Below are 20217 nucleotides of genomic sequence, written 5' to 3'. Positions count from 1 at the left end.
AGAGAATGCTATAAGTCAGATCAAGAGATAAGGACCTGATTTTATAGGACCCCATGGGTGAGTATTTTGGGTGTATTAAGAACATTTCACTTTGGTAACTCAGAATCCAAAAATGATTTTCTCAGTGTATGAAACATTTAAATACATGCTTAAGAGTGATATAAAATTATATTGGTTTGGGTTACAAAGTAGTGTTCTCTTACAGTAGACCTCTAATGACAAGCTCTGTAAAACCTCATTGCTGTTCTGAAGAAATCATTACCCAGACCTTCAGTTCTTTTTGTGTCTTTCACCATTTGGACTGTCTTGATCTAGGAGCTCAAAATCTAGAGTTTTACATCAGAATGAAATTATTGGTTCTGGTCAGTGGGAAGGAGTTAAATACTCTGAATGAGTATAATGAGATTTTTGCAGTTAGTATATCTGGACTCAGTACTACTATCTAGTGGACAAGACTTGATACACTTACATCAAGTATAACAGGATCTTTTGGTCTATAAATAAAATTAAGTCCAAAATTCCAAGTAAGTTAGAAAGTATAATGAGGCCTTTGCATTCCCAGTCAGTCAGGAAGTAAAACAGAGTCCAAATCTCTTACTTAGTCTGGAAATGTAATGATCCAGCATTCTAGTTAGTCAGAAAGTATAGTAGTCCATAACTTAGATATTGCTTAACAATTGGTATGAAAGTTTGATGGAATGCAGGAAACAAACTAATGGCCAAAATGTTTTGGAATCATTAATTCATTCAACCCACACTTAAAAAAAATTTTTTTTTAAATCTTTTTATTTATTTTTGAGAGACAGAGACAGAGCATGAGCATAGGAGGGGCAGAGAGAGAGGGAGACACAGAATGCAAAGCAGGCTCCAGGCTCCGAGCTGTCAGCACAGAGCCCGATGTGGGGCTCGAACTCAAGAAACATGCCCGAGCAAACCGACTGAGACACCCAGGCGCCCCTCAACCCACACTTTTGATTGATCTCCTTAAAATGTTATGTTGTATAGCTGGGTTTTTCTTCTGACCTTAATAACTTCTTTTTAAAAAATATTTTACTATCTGACATTCTCTCCAACTGTTTCTGTCTCTTATCATATTGATTGGCTAATTCAAAATGCTGCTTTTACATTAACTTCATATCTTTTTCTCTTTCTTTGTTAGTCAAAGACCTAGAGTACTTATCTTATCTTACATTTTACTAAAACTTTAAAGACAAACAAATACAAAACATAGCTAGGTTTAGCCTGTTTCTTGTGATTAATTTTATTTTAAAAATATAATTATGTTTTGATTCATGAACAGTACATTGATATTATTGAAAAAATTGAAAACTACATAAAAGCATGTTACAAGGGAGAAACTACATAAAAGCATGTTACAAGGGAGAAAACTACATAAAAGCATGTTACAAGGTCACTTATAATCTTACACTACAACTTTTGTTGATATTTTCGTATATTTTTGTGTAGTCTTTTTTTTTCCCTTTCTTCTATGCTTATGTATAAGCACGTGTGCATATATATAATTTTTTAAAGCTATTTTGCATCACAAATGCCCTCAAATCTTTTGAAATCTATAGATGAGAGAAAAATGCATAAAAGTTAAAGATAATATTTTACATATATTTTCAGGGGGATTCTGGATTCAGTCTATTATCACAGGTCTTTGTCATTTATTATCATGTGTTGTTTTGAGGCTTATTCTTTTAGATCTGCAGTGGAGCCATTGCTGCCTCAGATCTTTGGGCTACGCTAATGTTGTAGTTTAGATGTAAGGTTATAGTTATCACTCTCATAGTTCATGTTCACAATTATTTTTGTCAAAGTATGACATCCCATGCACCAAGGGGCTGGGTCTGGAGGGATTTTTAGTTTCAGTAATACATAGTATCAGTACCAATTTACATCAATAGCCCATGTTATAATTTCTTAAAAAAATTTTTTTAAAAACATTTATTCATTTTTGAGAGACAGAGACAGAGTGCGAGGGTGGGGGGATGGGCAGAGAGAAAGGGAGACAGAATCCGTAGCAGGCTCCAGGCTCTGAGTTGTCAGCACAGAGCCCAACGTGGGGCTCGAACTCATGAACCTCGAGATCATGACCCGAGCCAAAGCTGGATGCTTAACTGACTGAGCCACCCAGGCACCCCTGTTATAATTTCTTATTGACTGAGTAGTATTACATTATAGGATGTACCATAATTTGATTAATTCTCTATTGGAATACACTTAGGCCTTTCTTAATTTTTCTTTGTTGCAAACAAAATAGCGATGCAGTAAATACCTTTCTATTTACTGTCTGACAGTTTGCTTGGAAAATATTCCTATAAGTAAAATTGCTCAAATTTGATATGAATTGCCTGGTTGCACTTGAGAAATGTATCAATTTAGAGATAACAAAGTTTATCTTTGCTAACACTAGGTATTATGGAATATCTTTATTAGCTATAATTTTTATAAAGTGAAATGTACAGATCTTAAACATATAGTCCGAAGAATTTTGGCATTCTATACACCTATATAACTAATACCTGCCTCAGTGTATAGAATATTCCCATTATCACAAAAAGATTCCTTTTTAATCTTCTTTATGTGTTTATAGGCCATTTATTTATATTCTTCAATGATATATCTATTCAGGTCTTTTGTGTTATATTTGGATTGATTATTTTACTGAATTATGAGTTCTTTATGTATTCATTACATGTATAAATATACTAGTCCTTTGTCAGATACATTTACCGTAGATATTTTCTTCCAGTATATTGCTCACCATTTCATATTCTTAATGGTGTCTTTTGAAAAACAGAGGACTTTAATTTTGATGTTCAGTTTATGAACTATTGTTCATGCTCTTATGTCCTGTCTAGGAAATTCTTGCCTTACACAGATCACATAGATTTTTCTTCTGTGTTTTAGCTTTTATGTTAACATTTTGAGGAAATTTTGGTGTATGGTGTGAGTTTAGATTTGAAATTCTTTTTATTTTTTTTTGCCAAGTGGATATCCAGTTCTTCCATTATCATTTTTGAAAAGATTATTCCTTCCTCATTAAATTACCTTATCACTCTTATTGAAAATGAATTAAACTTACAGAAGTGTTCTATTCTGGCTTTGAGGAATGGGTTTGTTCATAGTGCTGAAGTATAGGGAATCAGGATCTAGGCTTTTTATGTCTTCAGGTAGATTAATTTTGACATGATAAGCTTTCATTTAAAAATTACATGGTTTTTTTTTTTTTTTTTTTTTTTTTTTTGCCTGTTTTCAATATGTTGGGATGGCTGTCGTAGAATCTGATTTGTAATGTACTTGTTTTCAGCAGAACATGTTCGGATACCCCCCTGCACCCTCTTTTTAAAACTGCTGGTTTTGTCAAATTATCTACTGGTATTGAGGAATAAACAGGTTAGTAGCCATCTGGAAGTAGTTGTTAGAAGGACTTGACAGGTAATTAGCATCCTTAGGACACCCCACTCTTCCTTTCTGTGAAAGCATAAGATGCTGGGATTATCAAAATCAGATCAACGATATTTAGGCCATTTCTCCATTGCTTATACGTATTTGCTGACCTCTTTTAGTGATAAAGGCCTTATAAAATTCTGGTTGAATAAAACACCTAGAGATAAAGTAATTTGTATAAACATGAAACAAGACTCAAGTCTATAAATACCAGACTTCCTGTATACCAGAAAGTTTTGTGTATATTGAATGTTTGCGAGTATGTGAACTTGGAGTCTGTGGCTGGCTGTCCTGTAGTGGCCATTTGCTTGGTGTTGGTTTCACCAATATAAACTAATGTAAGCAAATGTGTTTTATGAATACACAGCCACTTGATTTTTATTGTTTTTGTTTATAAAATAATAATAGAAATTTAGGTACCACAGAAATGAACTCCCTTCTTCCTGTTTTTCTTGCATAGTGCCAACAAAAATTGTGCAGTCAGTGAGCAAGGAACAGGCTAATAAATGTATATTCCATTTTGTGAACAAACAAACAAACCTTTCAGTTCCTTGCTATAGAGAGTTCTTTGTGCTCTGAGCACATCAAGAAAGGAACTGAGGTCTTAGAAGTACCTATTAGTAGAGCTAAGTTAGTTAAATATATTCCCCCTAGTATTTTAATAATGAACATTTATTTCAGTGGTTTATACCTTAATGGTGAATACTGAGAACTTATCTTCAGCTTCCAACTTTACTATCTGAAAGATTGGTTTGTGTTTTAAGTTTGATTTAGGTACTTTTATTGTTATGACTTTGAAAATTATTATTAATTAATAGTAATAGTGATATATTATTTATAGTTATCACATTTAAGGAATTTTCAAAATGAAATGAAATCCTTTGTATATATCCTCTGAGAAAAAATTATGATTTTCAGAATGTTTATATTTGCAAAACCGGTAGCATTTATGGTAGCAATTGATTGTCATATATATTTTTTGGAGAGATTCCAAAATAATTTTTATTTCTAGTTACCACCCTACACATGCCAATTTACACGTTTGTACTATAGCTTTCTGTGGTTACATGGGCTTTTCAGCATAAAATTTTCTTACCAATTGAGAGCTTTGAAAGATATCAGTTGTTGAATGTTAGTTACAGATTTTTCACTTTTTTTGGGGAAAAAAAAAAAAAAAAGGAAACATCTCCCATCTGATGCTGTTTGCATGGTTTAGCCCTGTGGTTCAGTCTGTAAAATCATCCTGTTGTACTACACCAAAGAATGTTTGCAGGAGGAAAAAAAAAAGAATGTTTGCAGAGTTGAGCATGTTATAATTTGATTTTTTGGGTGTGGTGGTGGGAGGTACTTTATGGTTTTATTTATTATAAAAAATTTTTTTTAAATGTCATTTATTTTCTTAGAGACACAGACAATATGAACAGGGGAGGGGCAGAGAGACAGGGAGAAGAGAGAGAATCCCAAATAGGCTCTGCACTGTCAGCACAGAGCTTGATGTGGGGCTAAACCCACAAAACCATGAGATCATATCCTGAGCCGAAACCGAGAGTCAGACACTTAACTGAGCCACCCAGGGGCCCATAAAAAAATCTTTTTTTTAAGTTTATTTATTCATTTTGAGAGAGAGACAGTGCGAGTTGATTGAGAGAGGAGAGAGAATCCCAAGCGCAGAGCCCCATTGTGGGGCTCAAACCCACGAAGCCGTGAGATGATGACCTGACCCAAAACCAAGAGTCGGTTGCTTAAGCGACTGAGCCTTCATGGTTTTAAAGGGCACTTAGTATAAAGAAAACTGTGTTTTCTACTATTTTCATAAAGATGATGGTTGAATTGAGTTTATGGATTGGGTATGTATTAGAGACGAATTGTTATTGATAAGTGTTGGATCATAGAATTATGCTTCAGATGTTGTCTTTGAACTTACATAATGGAAGTTATTTGAGTAGTTTTTTAGAACACATAGGTTCCACATTAAAATCAGTACATGTAATATGTTATAAATTTCATAAAGAAAAATATCACCTTTGTAGTATTCTTGCCAAAATATTTAAATGAGCCTAATCATGAGGAAATAATCAGACAAATACAACGGTGTGTTATTGTATAAAATACCTGGTTTAGCATTTTTAATGACATATAAAACAACACACACACACACACACACACACACACACACACACACACTCACATACACACACACGAAGGAGAAAAGGAAAAAAGTTAGGGAACCTGTTGTAGATTAAAGGAGACCAAGCAACAGATAGTTAAATGCAGTGTATGACTCTTATCTGGGTCTTGATCCAAAACAAAAACAACAAAACAACCAGAACAACACACAATTATAAAGGAATAGTTTAGATAGTTGGAGAAATTAAAATATGCACTATATCCTAGATGCAATATAATGTCAGTTAAAATTTTTTTTTAATGTTTATTTATTTTTGAGAGAGAGAGCTCACGCAGGGGAGGGGCAGAGAGAGAGAGGGAGACACAGAATCAGAGGCAGGCTCCAGGCTCTGAGCTGTCAGCACAGAGCCCTGTGCGGGGCTTGAACTCACAAACCGTGAGATATGACCTGAGCTGAACGAAATTGGACGCTTAACTGACTGAGCCACTCAGATGCCCCTAATGTCAGTAGTAAAAATTTTTAATGTCATAATAATATTATGGTTGCGTAAGAGAATGTACTTGTTCTTCAGATTAAATGCTGTGGTAGAGTTTCATAATGCCTACAGTTTACTTTCAGATGTTTCAAAAAGAAAAGGTATGTGCGTATGGCCAGAGAGAATGAAATTAATTTGGTTAAGTGTTAAAAATTATTGAATGTATGCGAAAGGTGTATTGGTGTTCATTGTGTTTTCTTTCAGCTTTTCCCTACTTTGAAAACTTTCAAAACAAAAATGTTGGGGACAAAATCTCCACACAGAGTAAACTTTAACATTAGGATGGTATTTACTTTATTTTGGTTTGATTTTTATCTCTAATTCTGTCTTTTGCAAGAGGTTTCTGAATATGTTATATGCTCAATAATTATTTATTAATTGGGTTTTTCATTTTAATAATGCTATACCATGATTTTAGACTGTTTTATGGTTTAAAGAACACATAAAGAGTATTATATACATTCTGTTCCCATTTTGTAAAATAGATGAGATCGGTGGCGTTTTTTTAATTTTAGAAATGAACAATGTGGGGTTTTGAGAAACACACACAAGGTCATAGCCAACTACCATTGTGCCCAGACTTTTCTCCTAAATGTTGCAGTCCTCTATCTAATCATTCATTACACACTTCCATCCAGATGTCCCACAGGTATCTTAACTGCAATTTTTATATTCTGTGGTTAATGATGCCTCAGTAGATAGACCAGTCAAGCACTGAGTTATTGTCCTACAGTTCCTTTATTTATTTATTTTTTTCTTCATCCTACAATTCCTATCCTCCTATCTAATTAGCTCAAGGAGGCAAAGAAATGGGGAAAGAGAACTAATATTTTTCATGTACTTATTCAATACCTTGTATATGTTTGCTAATATTCTTTGAACAACCACTGTGTTTAGATGGTGTCTTCATTTTCAGAGTTTCAGTTTAATAGTAGAGACTGGGAAATAGGTTCAAAGAAGTTAAATGATTTGACCTAAGTTATAGAGCTTGTAAGGAGTGACTTTAGGTTTTCTGGTTTCTAAAGTTTGCATTCTTTCCAGTGATCCTAAGGAAATTTCTCTTAAATCTTTTTCTTGTGGTTTATGACACTCCCATTGCTTAAATCTCAGCTTGGATTATTGCAAGAGTCTAGTTAATCTGTCTTTCTGCTCTCTACTTCATTTCCTTTAGAACCTCCATGCTGTTGACAGAGTGAATTTTCTAAAAAGCAAATCTAGCCATATTTCTTTTCATTGGTTAGGATGAAAACAGTAAAGCATTTTGTATGATCTAGACCCTACCTTTTTCTCTTTCCTCATCTTTACGTCTCTCTTCACGTCTATCCTACTGTCCAATGCCACTGAAAAACTGAATTGCAGTTGCTATAGTCTGTCATGGTTGCATGCGCTCATATTTGTTATTACTCTAGCTCTTTCACCCTTGCCACATTGTCTGTTATACTTGTTACTCAAGATTTGAAAGTATAAGTTCCTGCTGGAAGTCTTCTTAACACCTTTACTGGCTGAATTAGGTGTTTTTTCTTTGCCCTATACATATTTATGTTATAAATCTACATTTTAATTGTTTTCATGCCTTTTACTATAAAATTGTGAACTCCTAGAGGGTCATAGCTCACACATATTAGATGGTCAGTGAATGTTAATGAACTTTCGTCTAATCCCAACACTATGAAAATACTTTTCCTTAGGAAAGCTGGCATAGAGTTTTTGCGACTTTATTTATTTATTTATTTATTTATTTATTTATTTATTTATTTAATCCCCAGTATTGGAATGGTAATTGGGGAACCTGATTCCTAGTTTTGGCTCTGCCCCTTATTTGGTATACTCTCAGTCAATTCAGTGTAACTTTCTAGGCTCAGTTATTTTATCCAGTTAATGACAAGTTGAATGAAGTGTTTTCTGACACCCACCCATCTTTCCTAATGACTTTGATTTTATGATTTCATCTGAGAAGTTTTTGAGCAAAGATGTGACACATTGACAGCAGTGTTACAAGAGTTCCACTTTGACAGAATGTGTAGGTTGGATTGGAAGGGTATAGACTGGATGGGTACAGAAAAACCAGTTAAAAGATTGATGTGGTTTGATGAGCATTTCATACAGGATCAGTATTTGGGAAAGGAGAAATAATTATGAGGGAAGCTTTACAATTTGAAATGGTGAGGGAAGAGTGGGTTGTCTTCTGCTCAGTCCTTCCCCTCAAATGGATTCCAAGATTCAAAGCTTGTATTGGCTTCTATAAGGAACTAGATTTTCTATTTTGAGAGAAATGAAACTTATAGGAGTAAATAGCTTAAATTTCTCACTAATTCCTACCTTAACTTCAAAAGAGAATGAAAGATGGAACCACATAACCAGAGACATAGCTATTTCCAGATTTACATAGAAAATGTGTCATTTTTCCATTTGAGGAAACCACTCACAAAAAACATAGAAAGAAGGTTATCATTCAGAAGAAGCATGAAATCAGGAAAAAGAGGTTGGAAAACCATGGTTTGAAAAAACAACCAGGAAAAAAAAAAACCCTCAGATATCTAAACATGCTCATCAAGTTCATAGGCTGTGAAGTTTTGGTTTTGAGATTTTCCTCCCTGGACCATCCACTGTGGAGAAGGTCTCCTTATTAGTATTATTGCAGTTGCACACTTAAATTTAGCATTGTTAAATTTGTTGAGCTTTCGAACTTGTTCAGCAGGAAGTTTTAGAAAATATCTCTACTTTACTGTAAGGATGCTATGGGTGCTTATTACCCCAGATAGTCAAGAAATACAGAAAACTCTGGTATCAAAATTGGTACTAGTCTGAGAAGTGCCATGGATGATCACTTTTGTTCCTGTCACTACAACTATTCTCTGCTGGTATAGGACAATAAAACAACTGTTGAGGCAGCTGTTGGTAATGCCACTACCACTCTAAAAGCTTTAAATAATGCTTCCACTGGATTTACAACTATGTTGTGAGGAAATGTTGGTTTTTCCCATTTTGCCCTTCGTATTTTCCCAGCCACACTGCACATTCATCTTTCTAAAAGCAAGTGCTTTAGCTTCCTAGGGCTGTTGTAAAAATTTACCACAAACTTGGTGTTTTAAAACAAGAGAAGTTTATTCTCTTACAATTCACGAGGCCAGAAATCCAAAATTAAGGTGTTGGCAGGGCCACATTCCCTCTGAAGGATCTAGGGAAGAATCCTTTCTTTCTTGGCTATTGTAGCTTCTGATGGCTTCTTGTGGTCTTTGGTTTGTGTAAGCATAACTTCAATCTCTGTCTTCAGTTTCACATGGCCTTCTTTTCTGTGTATACTTTTTGTCTCTGATAAGGATACACTCATTGAATTTATGGCTCACCTTTTTCCAGTATTATATCAGTCCTTACCTTATATCTACGAGGACTCTATTTCCAAATAAGTCACATTTTAAAGTTATAGGTTGACATGAATTTTATTGGCATGCTATTCAACCCACTGCAGAAAAGTGCTGACAATTTGAGATAACTCTTACCGGTGGAGACCTTGTTTTCTTCTGATCATATTCATTCATTTGCTCAATAAACATTTAGTAAGCCCACGTAATACCAGGGATAAGTTTAAAGAAAGATGGATCAGATTATTTACTCTTAAGAGGAGACCCCAATGTAGTTGGAAGGCAGATACAAACCTTGGTGTCTACAATATAGTATGATAAGCAGGGTAATAGAGACTTACATTCAGTGCTGAATACGCCTATATACTCATCTTGTATTTGTTGTGGAGGGACCCAGGAGGGATAAGAAAAGAGTCAGGAAAGACTTAACAAAAGAGTTGACATTTGAGTTCTGAAGGAAGATTCTAAGACAAAGGGAGTATCAGGTGTAAAGGTACTATGGATTGAAAAAGAGTGGCTTAGGAAACTGCAGGTTCTAAAGTGCTACTGCATCATAGAATGTATTTGGAGGAATGAGAATGAATAACAAGCTTCTGTTATCTTACAACATTGACATCCTGAACCTGGATTTCAGTAATCTTATGAACACTGTGGCAAAGACAATACTATAATAAATTTCCAAATCCCTTTCATATTATTCCTTCCTGGGCAAACAGAAAAGTTGATTTTTCTAGCCCTTCTGAAGTTAGATGGGGACATTCCTTCTTCCTTCCTTCCTTTTTTCCCTCCTTCCCTACATCCTTCCCTCCTCCCTTCCTCCTATGCTGTGGACAATGATGGAAACTGTGTTCTTAAGGTAGAGTTATACTATTGGAGTGGCCACATGAAAGACAGCTCTCCTGGAGAGTTGCCCGTATGTTCAGCAGGTTTTGCATGAGTGAGAAATAAACTTTCTGATTTGTTAAACCACCAGAATTGGGGATTAGTTGTTACTGCAGCATAGCTTATCCTATCCAGACATATAGTTTTTTAAAACTCCTTTTAAATATCCCTCTAAATTAAAAATAAAAATTTACAGGGGCACCTGGGTGGCTCAGTCAGTTGAGTGTCCGACTTCGGCTCAGGTCATGATCTCACGATTCGTAGGTTTGAGCCCCGCATTGGGCTCTGTGCTGACAGCTCGGGGCCTGGAGCCTGCTTCAGATTCTGTGTCTCCCTTTCTCTCTGTGCCTCCCCTGCTCACACTCTGTCTCTCTCTCAAAAATAAGTAAAGATTAAAAAAATTAAAAAATAAATAAAAATTTACATTTTAAATTGAAAATATATTTCAGATGTAATTAATATTTCAAACTTAACCTCCCCATTTTTTACAATGATATTAGTCCTATGAATTCATTTTATAAAAATTATAATAGTATAGAGCAGCCATCTCTCCATCTGGTTGTAAATAAATACTGTTAATAACTTGGCTTAAAAAGGCTCTCCCCCAAATGATTCTTTTATAAATTATTGTTGCTTTTTAAATGTCATTAAATATTTTTACAAAGCATGAGTTTGAATGGCCTCACCATATCGTATTATGGACTGTAGTACTTAACCAGCCTCCAGTTATTCATTTGGCTCTAATTTTTTATGATATAAACACCACAGAGAAATCCTTGTAGAAAAATCATGTAAAAAAGTCCCTTTATTATTTCCGTAGACCACATACCTAAGGATAGAGTTGTTGGTTTAAAGCAATCTCTCTTCTTGACTTTAAAAAAATTTTTTTAATGTTTATTTATTTTTGAGAGAGAGAGGCAGACTGCAAACAGAGGGAGGGGCAGAGAGAGGAAGACACAGAATCAGAAGCAGGCTCCAGGCTCTGAGTTGTCAGCACAGAGCCTGATGCGGGGCTCGAACCCACAAACCGTGAGATCATGACTTGAGCCGAAGTCGGTTGCTTACCGACTGAGCCACTTAGGTGCCCCCCTTTTTTAATGTTTTTGACATCAAATTAACCTCCAGAAAGGCTGTTATCTGCTTGCAAATATGAGAAAGCATTTTCATTGATTCTTAGCAACACTAGATATTTTTCTGTACATGTATGTGAGCATTTGGCAGCCTGATAAGTAAGTGTGTTATTTTGTTTTAATTTTTATTTCTTTGGTTGATATTTTGTCCCCCCATATGTTGCGTTGGTCATTTGTATTATTTCCTGTGTATCCATTGTCCATTTTTTCAAGTACTAAAACTTTTTTTTAGTTCTATAATTCCGTCTGTTCAAAATATGTAGGGTTTTTGTTTTTTGATAAATGATCATATACATGCACCCATGGTGGGTTTTTTTCCCCTATTTTGTCATTTGTCATTTAAATTTACATGTGCATTCTTGAATGTCACAATTTTTATTTTCACATGGCCAAATCCGTCAACTTCTTTTTTTCCCTTCGTTTGTATGCTTATGTAGGACTTGTTTACTACAAGATCAGATTAAACATACACATATATTTCTCCTAGCACTGTTTGGTTTTTTTCATTTTTTTAACTTTTAACTCTTTAATTCACATAGGATCTGTTATTGTGTAAATAGCAATCTTTTTTCAGCTAATCATTTATTAATTTCAGTTAATGAGTATTATACATCTATACATTTACAACTGTGTTTTCTTTGACTTGAAATTTCTTTTTTAGCTTATGTTGAATTTTTCTGTATACTAGGTTTCTTTTGGTCCATTTGATTTTTGAAGTCTGTTCTTGAACTAGCTTCAAGTGGTTTTCCTTAAGGTAACTTTATAATACATACTTATTGCATATGACAGACAAGTATTTTTTCATTACACTTCTTTTACAAAAATGTTTTGCCTTGTTTCAACTGTCTTTCTTCTAGGTGGATTTTAAAATTATTTTGTTTAGGTTACAAAAACAAAATGTTGATATTACTGTTATAATTTCTTTATTCTTATAAGGTAATGTAGGAGGAATTGGCATCATTCCAATAATCTTTCCATTCAGGGATGACTTCCCATTTCTTCATATTTTCTTTTAATTTTCTTTAGTAAAGATTTAGATGCTTTTTTTTTTTAAAGTGAGATGAGAAGCCACTGGAGTTGATAAATAAGACTGAGCCTGAGAGGAAGCTACAGTACAGAATAGCTTATCCATGTGATAAACTAGTAACAAATTTTGTTCAGATTATAAAATGTAGGTTGGTAAAACTTGGAAATGTTTTATACAAGATGTACTGGTTGCTGAAGTGTTAAATCTGAATTGATCTAGTGGTCAGTCTGAATTGATCTAATGATTACCACAGAAAATTTATAAGAACAACCAGATGTCTCTGTGTCTTAAATGACACCTTCAGGATCATGAGGAGAGGGTTAAACAGTCTGTGTTTAGTCTAAATTTCTGTGCTGTGGATGCAGATACCTTCCGTCAGCCTACCTGACCTTAAAAGGGACATAGTAAGGTGCCAAGGTTTTGGTAGTGCATGCATGCCAAATTCTAATGACCAAACTATTGTTACTTATATAACCTCGCAATTCTTTTCAAGCTACTAATAATGCTTTTTTATTTAAAATGAAATATTTTTAAATTTTACTCACTTGAAAGAGCAGTTTGGGTCATGAGGTTTAAACAACTGAAATGCTGGGCTTTGGTTTGTCAATAATTGGCAGCTCAGTTATGGGATGCAGTGTAGCTGCCCAGATTTAGAAGAAACAAGTGGAATAGGAAAAAGAGAAGGGTGTGTGGTAGTTTCTTGGTTTCCTGATGTTTCCACTCAGTAGTACAAAATACTCTGAAAGAGGAGTGGACTTTTGGGAAGGGGTGTTACCTTTAACTGCCCTTAATCCTGAGCAGCAGTCTCAGTTTCCTACTGACCCTGGCACATATGCCTGTTTTCCTCTTATGGAATGTGTTGGGGAACACGTCAAGTGGGTGTCAGCACTGTTGAGGTTAGGCTGCAATGAGAGGTCGCTTATTTGAGGGTGAATCAGTTTATAGTTTACAGCAAACAATGTTAGTATTTCACAGTGGGTTACACTGTGAAAGCCAAATTGTGAGACTTTACTGAATAAGTAGTTAAAGGATAGTACCTTTTTGTGTACTCTGTCCCACTAAACAACAGACCTTTCTGACTGGTCTGGTTCCACTTTTCGCCTTCATGTTAGAGTACAGCTCCATGCAATAATGCACCTCGCTACTCCACCCCTCTTCCACATTATGACTGTCTGTATCACACTACCTCTTTCACAGAAGTGACTACACAATTTATATTACTGTGGGCAGAGTATGAGAGTTCCAGTTGCTCTACATCCTGGCCAGTACTTGGTATTGTCAACTTTTTATTTTATCCTTTCTCTTAAACAGGTAGAGGCATTTCATTGTGGTTTTAATTTGTACTTCCCTGATTGCTAATGGTTATTTGGGTATGCTCCCTTCTGAGTATCCATTTAAATCTCTTGTTTATTTTTCTATTGGAATATGGTTTTTTTTCCCTGTTGGTTTGTAGGAGTTCTAGATGTTTTCTGACTGGGAGCTCTTTGTTATATGTGTTGTAAAGATCTTCTGTTCTGTTGCTTGCCTTGTGTTCTTTTAATGGGGTCCTTAATGAGGAGGAAAGACTAATTTTTTTTATTATAAAATTTATTGTCAAATTGGTTTCCATACAACACCCAGTGCTCATCCCAACAGGTGCCCTCAATACCCATCACCCACCCACTCCTCCCTCCCAGCCCCCATAAACCATCAGTTTGTTCTCAGTTTTTAAGAGTCTCTTATGCTTTGGCTCCCTCCCTCTCTAACCATTTTTTTTTCTTCCCCTCCCCCACGGTCTTCTGTTAAGTTTCTCAGGATCCAAATAGGAGTGAAAACATATTGAATCTGTCCTTCTCTGTATGAGTTATTTCACTTAGCATAACACTCTCCAGTTCCATCCATGTTACTACAAAAGGCCATCTTTCATTCTTTCTCATTGCCACGTAGTATTCCATTGTGTATATAAAACACAATGTCTTTATCCATTTGTCAGTTGATGGACATTTAGGCTCTTTCTATCATTTGGCTATTGTTGAGAGTGCTGCTATAAACATTGGGGTACAAGTGCCCCTATGCATCAGCACTCCTGTTTCCCTTGGGTAAATTCCTAGCAGTGCTACTGCTGGGTCATAGGGTAGGTCTATTTTTAATTTTTTGAGGAACCTCCACACTGTTTTCCAGAGTGGCTGCACCAGTTTGCATTCCCACCAACAGTGCAAGAGGGTTCCTGTTTCTCCACATCCTCTCCAGCATCTATAGTCTCCTATTTTGTTCATTTTAGCCACTCTGATTGGCGTGAGGTGATATCTGAGTGTGGTTTTGATTTGTATTTCCCTGATGAGGAGCGATGTTGAGCATGTTTTCATGTGCCTGTTGGCTATCCGGATGTCTTCTTTAGAGAAGTGTCTATTCATGTTTTCTGCCTATTTCTTCACTAGGTTATTTGTTTTTCGGGTGTGGAGTTTGGTGAGCTCGTTATGGATTTTGGATACTAGCCCTTTGTCCGATATGTCATTTGCAAATATCGTTTCCCATTCCGTTGGTTGCCTTTTAGTTTTGTTGATTGTTTCCTTTGCTGTGCAGAAGCTTTTTATCTTCATGAGGTCCCAATAGTTCATTTTTGCTTTCATTCCCTTGCCTTTAGGGATGTGTCAAGTAAGAAATTGCTGCGGCTGAGGTCAGAGAGGTTTTTTTTTCCCTGCTTTCTTCTCTAGGATTTTGATGGTTTCCTGTCTCACATTCAGGTCCTTTATCCATTTTGAGTTTATTTTTGTGAATAGTGTAAGAAAGTGGTCGAGTTTCATCCTTCTGCATGTTGCTGTGCAGTTCTCCCAGCACCATTTGTTAAAGAGACTTTTTTCCATTGTGTATTCTTTCCTGCTTTGTCAAAGATTAGTTGGCCATACGTATGTGGGTCTAGTTCTGGGATTTCTATTCTATTCCACTGGTCTATGTGTCTGTGTTTGTGCCAATACCATGCTGTCTTGATGATTACAGCTTTGTAGTAGAGGCTAAAGTATGGGATTGTGATGCCTCCTGCGTTGGTCTTCTTCTTCAAAATTACTTTGGCTATTCGGGGCCTTTTGTGGTTCCATACAAATTTTAGGATTGATTGTTCTAGCTTCGAGAAGAATGCTGGTGCAATTTTGACTGGGATTGCATTGAATGTGTAGATAGCTTTGGGTAGTATTGACATTTTGACAATATTTATTCTTCCAATCCATGAGCATGGAATGTTTTTCCATTTCTTTATATGTTCTTCAATTTCCTTCATAAGCTTTCTATAGTTTTCAGCATACAGATCTTTTACATCTTTGGTCAGGTTTATTCCTAGGAATTTTATGATTCTTGGTACAATTGTGAATGGGATCAGTTTCTTTATATGCCTTTCGGTTGCTTCACTATTAGTGTATAAGAATGCAACTGATTTCTGTACATTGATTTTGTATCCTGCGACTTTGCTGAATTCATATATCAGTTCTAGCAGACTTTTGGTGGAGTCTGTCGGGTGTTCCATGTATAATATCATGTCATCTGTAAAAAGTGAAAGCTTAACTTCATCTTTGCCAATATCAGTGCCTTTGATTTTCTTTTGTTGTCTGATTGCTGATGCTAGAACCTCCAACACTATGTTAAACAAGAGCGGTGAGAGTGGACATCCCTGTTGTGTTCCTGATCTCAGGGAAAAAGCTCTCAGTTTTTCCCCATTGATCCTCCCCATCATTGAGGATGATGTTAACTGTGGGCTTTTCATAAATGGCTTTTATGATGTTTAAGTATGTTCCTTCTATCCCGACTTTCTCAAGGGTTTTTATTAAGAAAGGATGCTGAATTTTGTCAAATGCTTTTTCTGCATCGCTTGACAGGATCATATGGTTCTTACCTTTTTTTTTATTAATGTGATGTATCACATTGATTGATTTGCGAATGTTGAACCAGCCCTGCATCGAAGGAATGAATCCCACTTGATCATGGTGAATAATTCTTTTTATATGCTGTTGAATTCGATTTGCTAGTATCTTATTGAGAATTTTTGCATCCATATTCATCAGGGATATTGGCCTGTAGTTCTCTTTTTTTACTGGGTCTCTGTCTGGTTTAGGAATCAAAGCAATGCTGGCTTCATAGAATGAGTCTGGAAGTTTTCCTTCCCTTTCAATTTTTTGGAAAAGCTTGAGAAGGATAGGTATTATCTTTGGGGAGACCTTTACTCTCCTTCTATTCTAAATGACAGACTTGCTGGATAAAGGATTCTCGGCTGCATATTTTTTCTGTTCATCACATTGAAGATTTCCTGCCATTCCTTTCTGGCCTGCCAAGTTTCAGTAGACAGATCCGTCACTAGTCTTATCGGTCTCCCTTTATATGTTAGAGCATGTTTATCCCTAGCTGCTTTAGAATTCTCTCTTTATCCTTGTATTTTGCCAGTTTTACTATGATATGTCATGCATAAGATCGATTCAAGTTACGTCTGAAGGGAGTTCTCTGTGCCTCTTGGATTTCAGTGCCTTTTTCCTTCCCCAGTTTAGGGAAGTTCTCAGCTATGATTTCTTCCAGTACACCTTCAGCAGCTTTCCCTCTCTCCTCCTCCTCTGGAATCCCAGTTATGTACAGTTATCCAATTATGTACATTATTTCATTTAATTATGTCACTTAGTTCTCTAAGTCTCCCCTCATCCTCCTGGATTTTTTTATCTCTCTTTTTCTCAGCTTCTTCTTTTTCCATAATTTTATCTTCTAATTCACCTATTCTCTCCTCTGCCTCTTCAGTCCGAGCTGTGGCCACCTCCATTTTATTTTGCAGCTCATTTATAGCATTTTTTGGCTCCTCCTGACTGTTTCTTAGTCCCTCGATCTCTGTAGTAATAGATTCTCTGCTGTCCTCTATACTTTTTTCAAGCCCAGCGATTAATTTTCTGACTATTAGTTTAAATTCATTTTCTGCTATATTGCTTAAATCGTTTTTGATCAGATCGTTAGCTGTCGCTACTTCCTGGAGTTTCTTTTGAGGAGAATTCCTCCATTTCGTCATTTTGGATAGTCCCTGGCGTGGCGGGGAACCGCAGGGCTCTTCCTCTGTGCTGTCTGGAGTAACTTGCGCTGGTGGGCAGGGTGCAGTCAGACCTGATGTCTGCCCCCAGCCCGCTGCTGGGGCCACAGTCAGACTGGTGTGTACCTTATCTTCCCCTCTCCCAAGGGCAGGACTCACTGTGGAGTGGTGTGGCCTCTGTCTGGGCTGCTTGCACACTGCCAGGCTTGTGGTGCTGCTTCGATGGGATCTGGCGTATTAGGCGGGGTGGATCTGCAAGGTGCACAGGGGCCGGAGGGCCAGGCTAAGTTGGCTTTGCCTTCGGTGGTCCGCTTCGGGAGGGGCCCTGCGGCACTGGGATGGAGGCTGACCCGTTGGAGGCATGGATCCGCAGAAGCACAGCGTTTTGTGTTTTCTCGGTGCAAACAAGTTCCGTGAGGGGAAGTGACTCTCTTTGGGATTTTGGCTGGGGGATGGGTGAGGGAGATGGCGCTTCCCATCGCCTTTGTTTCCCACCAAGCTGAGCTCTGTCCTCTGGGGCTCAACAACTCTCCCTCCCGCTCTCTGAATAGAGCTGTTGACATAAAACATTCCAGATGTTAAGTCCCACTGGCTGTCAGAACATGCTCTGTCTGGCCCCTCTGCTTTTGCAAGCCAGACTCGGGGACTCTGTCTTGCCGGGTTGGCTGGCTGCCCCTCCACCGCCCCGGCTCCCTCCCGCCAGTCCGTGTAGTGCGCACCACCTCTCCGCCCTTCCTACCCTCTTCTGTTGGCCTCTCGTCTACGCTTGGCTCCAGAGAGTCCATCCTGCTAGTCTTCTGGTGGTTATTGGGGTAAATTAGGCAGATGTGGGTGGAATCTAAGCGATCAGCAGGACGTGGTGAGCCCAGCGTCCTTCTTAGCTGCCATCTTCTAGAATCAAGCAGGAAAGACTAATTTTAATGTAGCTTCATTTATTAACCTTTTCCTTTATTGAATTTGCTTTTATAGTTCCTGTGTTTAAAGAAATCTCTGCCTGCTCCAAGATCATGAAGATGTTGTTCTTTTAGATGTTTTCCTTAGAAGCTTTACTGTTTTTGCCTTTTACGTTTAGAGTTGTAATTTATTTGGAGTTGATTTTTGTTTTTACGTGTATGAGAATAGGTCAAGTTTTTTTGTTTTTTGTTTTTCTCACAGATATCTATTTGACTTACTATCATTTACTGAAAAGACCATTCTTTCCCTACTTCTCTACAGTGCCATACTTATCATAAATCAAATATTCATATATGTGTGGATCCATTTCTCAGTTATTAAAGTTCTATTGCTCTATTTGTCTTTCCTTGCTTTGGTACTACCCTGTTTTATTGACTGTCAGATTTTTTAAAAATCTTGATAATCTGGTGGGGTGAGGATTTTTTTTTTTTTTAAGTTTATTATTTTGAGAGCAGCAGAGACAGCATGAGCAGGGGAGGGGCAGAGAGACACAGAGAGAGACACAAGGAGAGAGAGAGAATCCCAAGCAGGCTCTGTGTAACAGTTCAGAGCCCCACGCGGGGCTTGAACCCACAAACCGTGAGATTATGACCTGAGCCCAAACCAAGATTCAAACGCTTAACTGATTGAGCCATCCAGGCGCCCCGAGATGGGGTGTAGATTTTTAAGCTTTGTTTTTTCCAAGATTGTCTTGATGATTCTTGATCTTTGCATATTCATATATATTTATAATCCAGTTATCACTTCCTATAATCTGCCAGAATTGTAACTGAGATTATACTGAGTTTGAGGATGAATTTGAAAGAGAATGAACATATTTATAGCATAAAGTCTTCAAATCCTTGAACATAGAGTATCACTCCATTTTTTTTTTTTTTAACTTGTCTTTATTGTCTCTTAGTACTCTTTTCTAGTTGTCTTTGTTGTAGTCTTGTACTTTTTTCATTGGATATTCTCTAGGTACTTAAAATTTGTGAACTGTTATAAATGGTGTGCTTTTAAGTTTTCATTAATTTTTTAAAATATTTTGAATTTCTTTTTCTGGCTTATTTCCTGGTTCATATCTTGTGTACAGAATTCAAAGGAGTGGTACTAGTGGGCATCCTTGAATTATTCCAGACAGAGATTTCAATGTTGAAGCTAAAAGTGATGTTACTTGTAGGTTTTTTGTAGCAACCCTTTATCAAGTTAAGGAGATGTTTTCCTACTATTTTTTTCTTATTATCTTTTAGCAATTATAATTGATACTGAGGTTTAGTAAGTATTTTCCTTGCATACTTTGAAATGGCCACAGAAAATTTCTTCTTAGCACTGGTTGATATTTGAATGTTTTGCATTATTATTTTTCATTTAATTCTGGATGTACTTTTAGTAATTTTTTATTTAGGAATTTTGCCTTTGTGTTTGTGAGAGAAACTGGCATAGGATATTTTTTTCCCATAATGTTAATGTATTTTAGTACTGGCTTCATAAAGTGTTGCTAGGTTTAGCATATAAAAATCTCATGCAGGCTTATACTAAAAATGTTTGTTTGTTTATTTCAGCATCCTGTATTTTATCTGGCAATGTCACTAATAGGTCAAGTTCAGAAATGTTATATCCGTTTTTTTCTGGAAGAGTTTATGTAAGATTTGTGTTTTCTTCCTTAAATATTTGGTAGAATTCATCAATGAAGCTGTCTGTACCTGGAATTTTTTAGATTTAGACCTAAATA

The 20217-nt window shown here is 36.5% G+C and overlaps 1 protein-coding gene across 4 annotated transcripts in view; it reads left to right on the top strand.

The window, feature by feature from the left end:
• FAF1 (Fas associated factor 1) overlaps nucleotides 1–20217 on the top strand; it is a 524128-nt gene that overhangs the window by 107840 nt on the left and 396071 nt on the right. Inside the window, exons 1-2 of one of the 4 annotated variants that reach the window (XM_042997099.1) lie at nucleotides 6201–6257; nucleotides 12182–12247. The exons of the other annotated variants lie outside the window; for them this stretch is intronic. The gene's annotated coding sequence lies outside the window, so the exon portion shown is untranslated. Of the gene's footprint in view, nucleotides 1–6200; nucleotides 6258–12181; nucleotides 12248–20217 lie in introns of those variants that run through there. 4 annotated transcript variants of the gene reach the window in all.

The sequence above is a fragment of the Panthera tigris genome, chromosome C1, assembly GCF_018350195.1.
Source record: "Panthera tigris isolate Pti1 chromosome C1, P.tigris_Pti1_mat1.1, whole genome shotgun sequence".
In the NCBI taxonomy this organism is placed as follows: Eukaryota; Metazoa; Chordata; class Mammalia; order Carnivora; family Felidae; genus Panthera; species Panthera tigris.
This window is presented reverse-complemented; position numbering and strand designations above follow the sequence as displayed.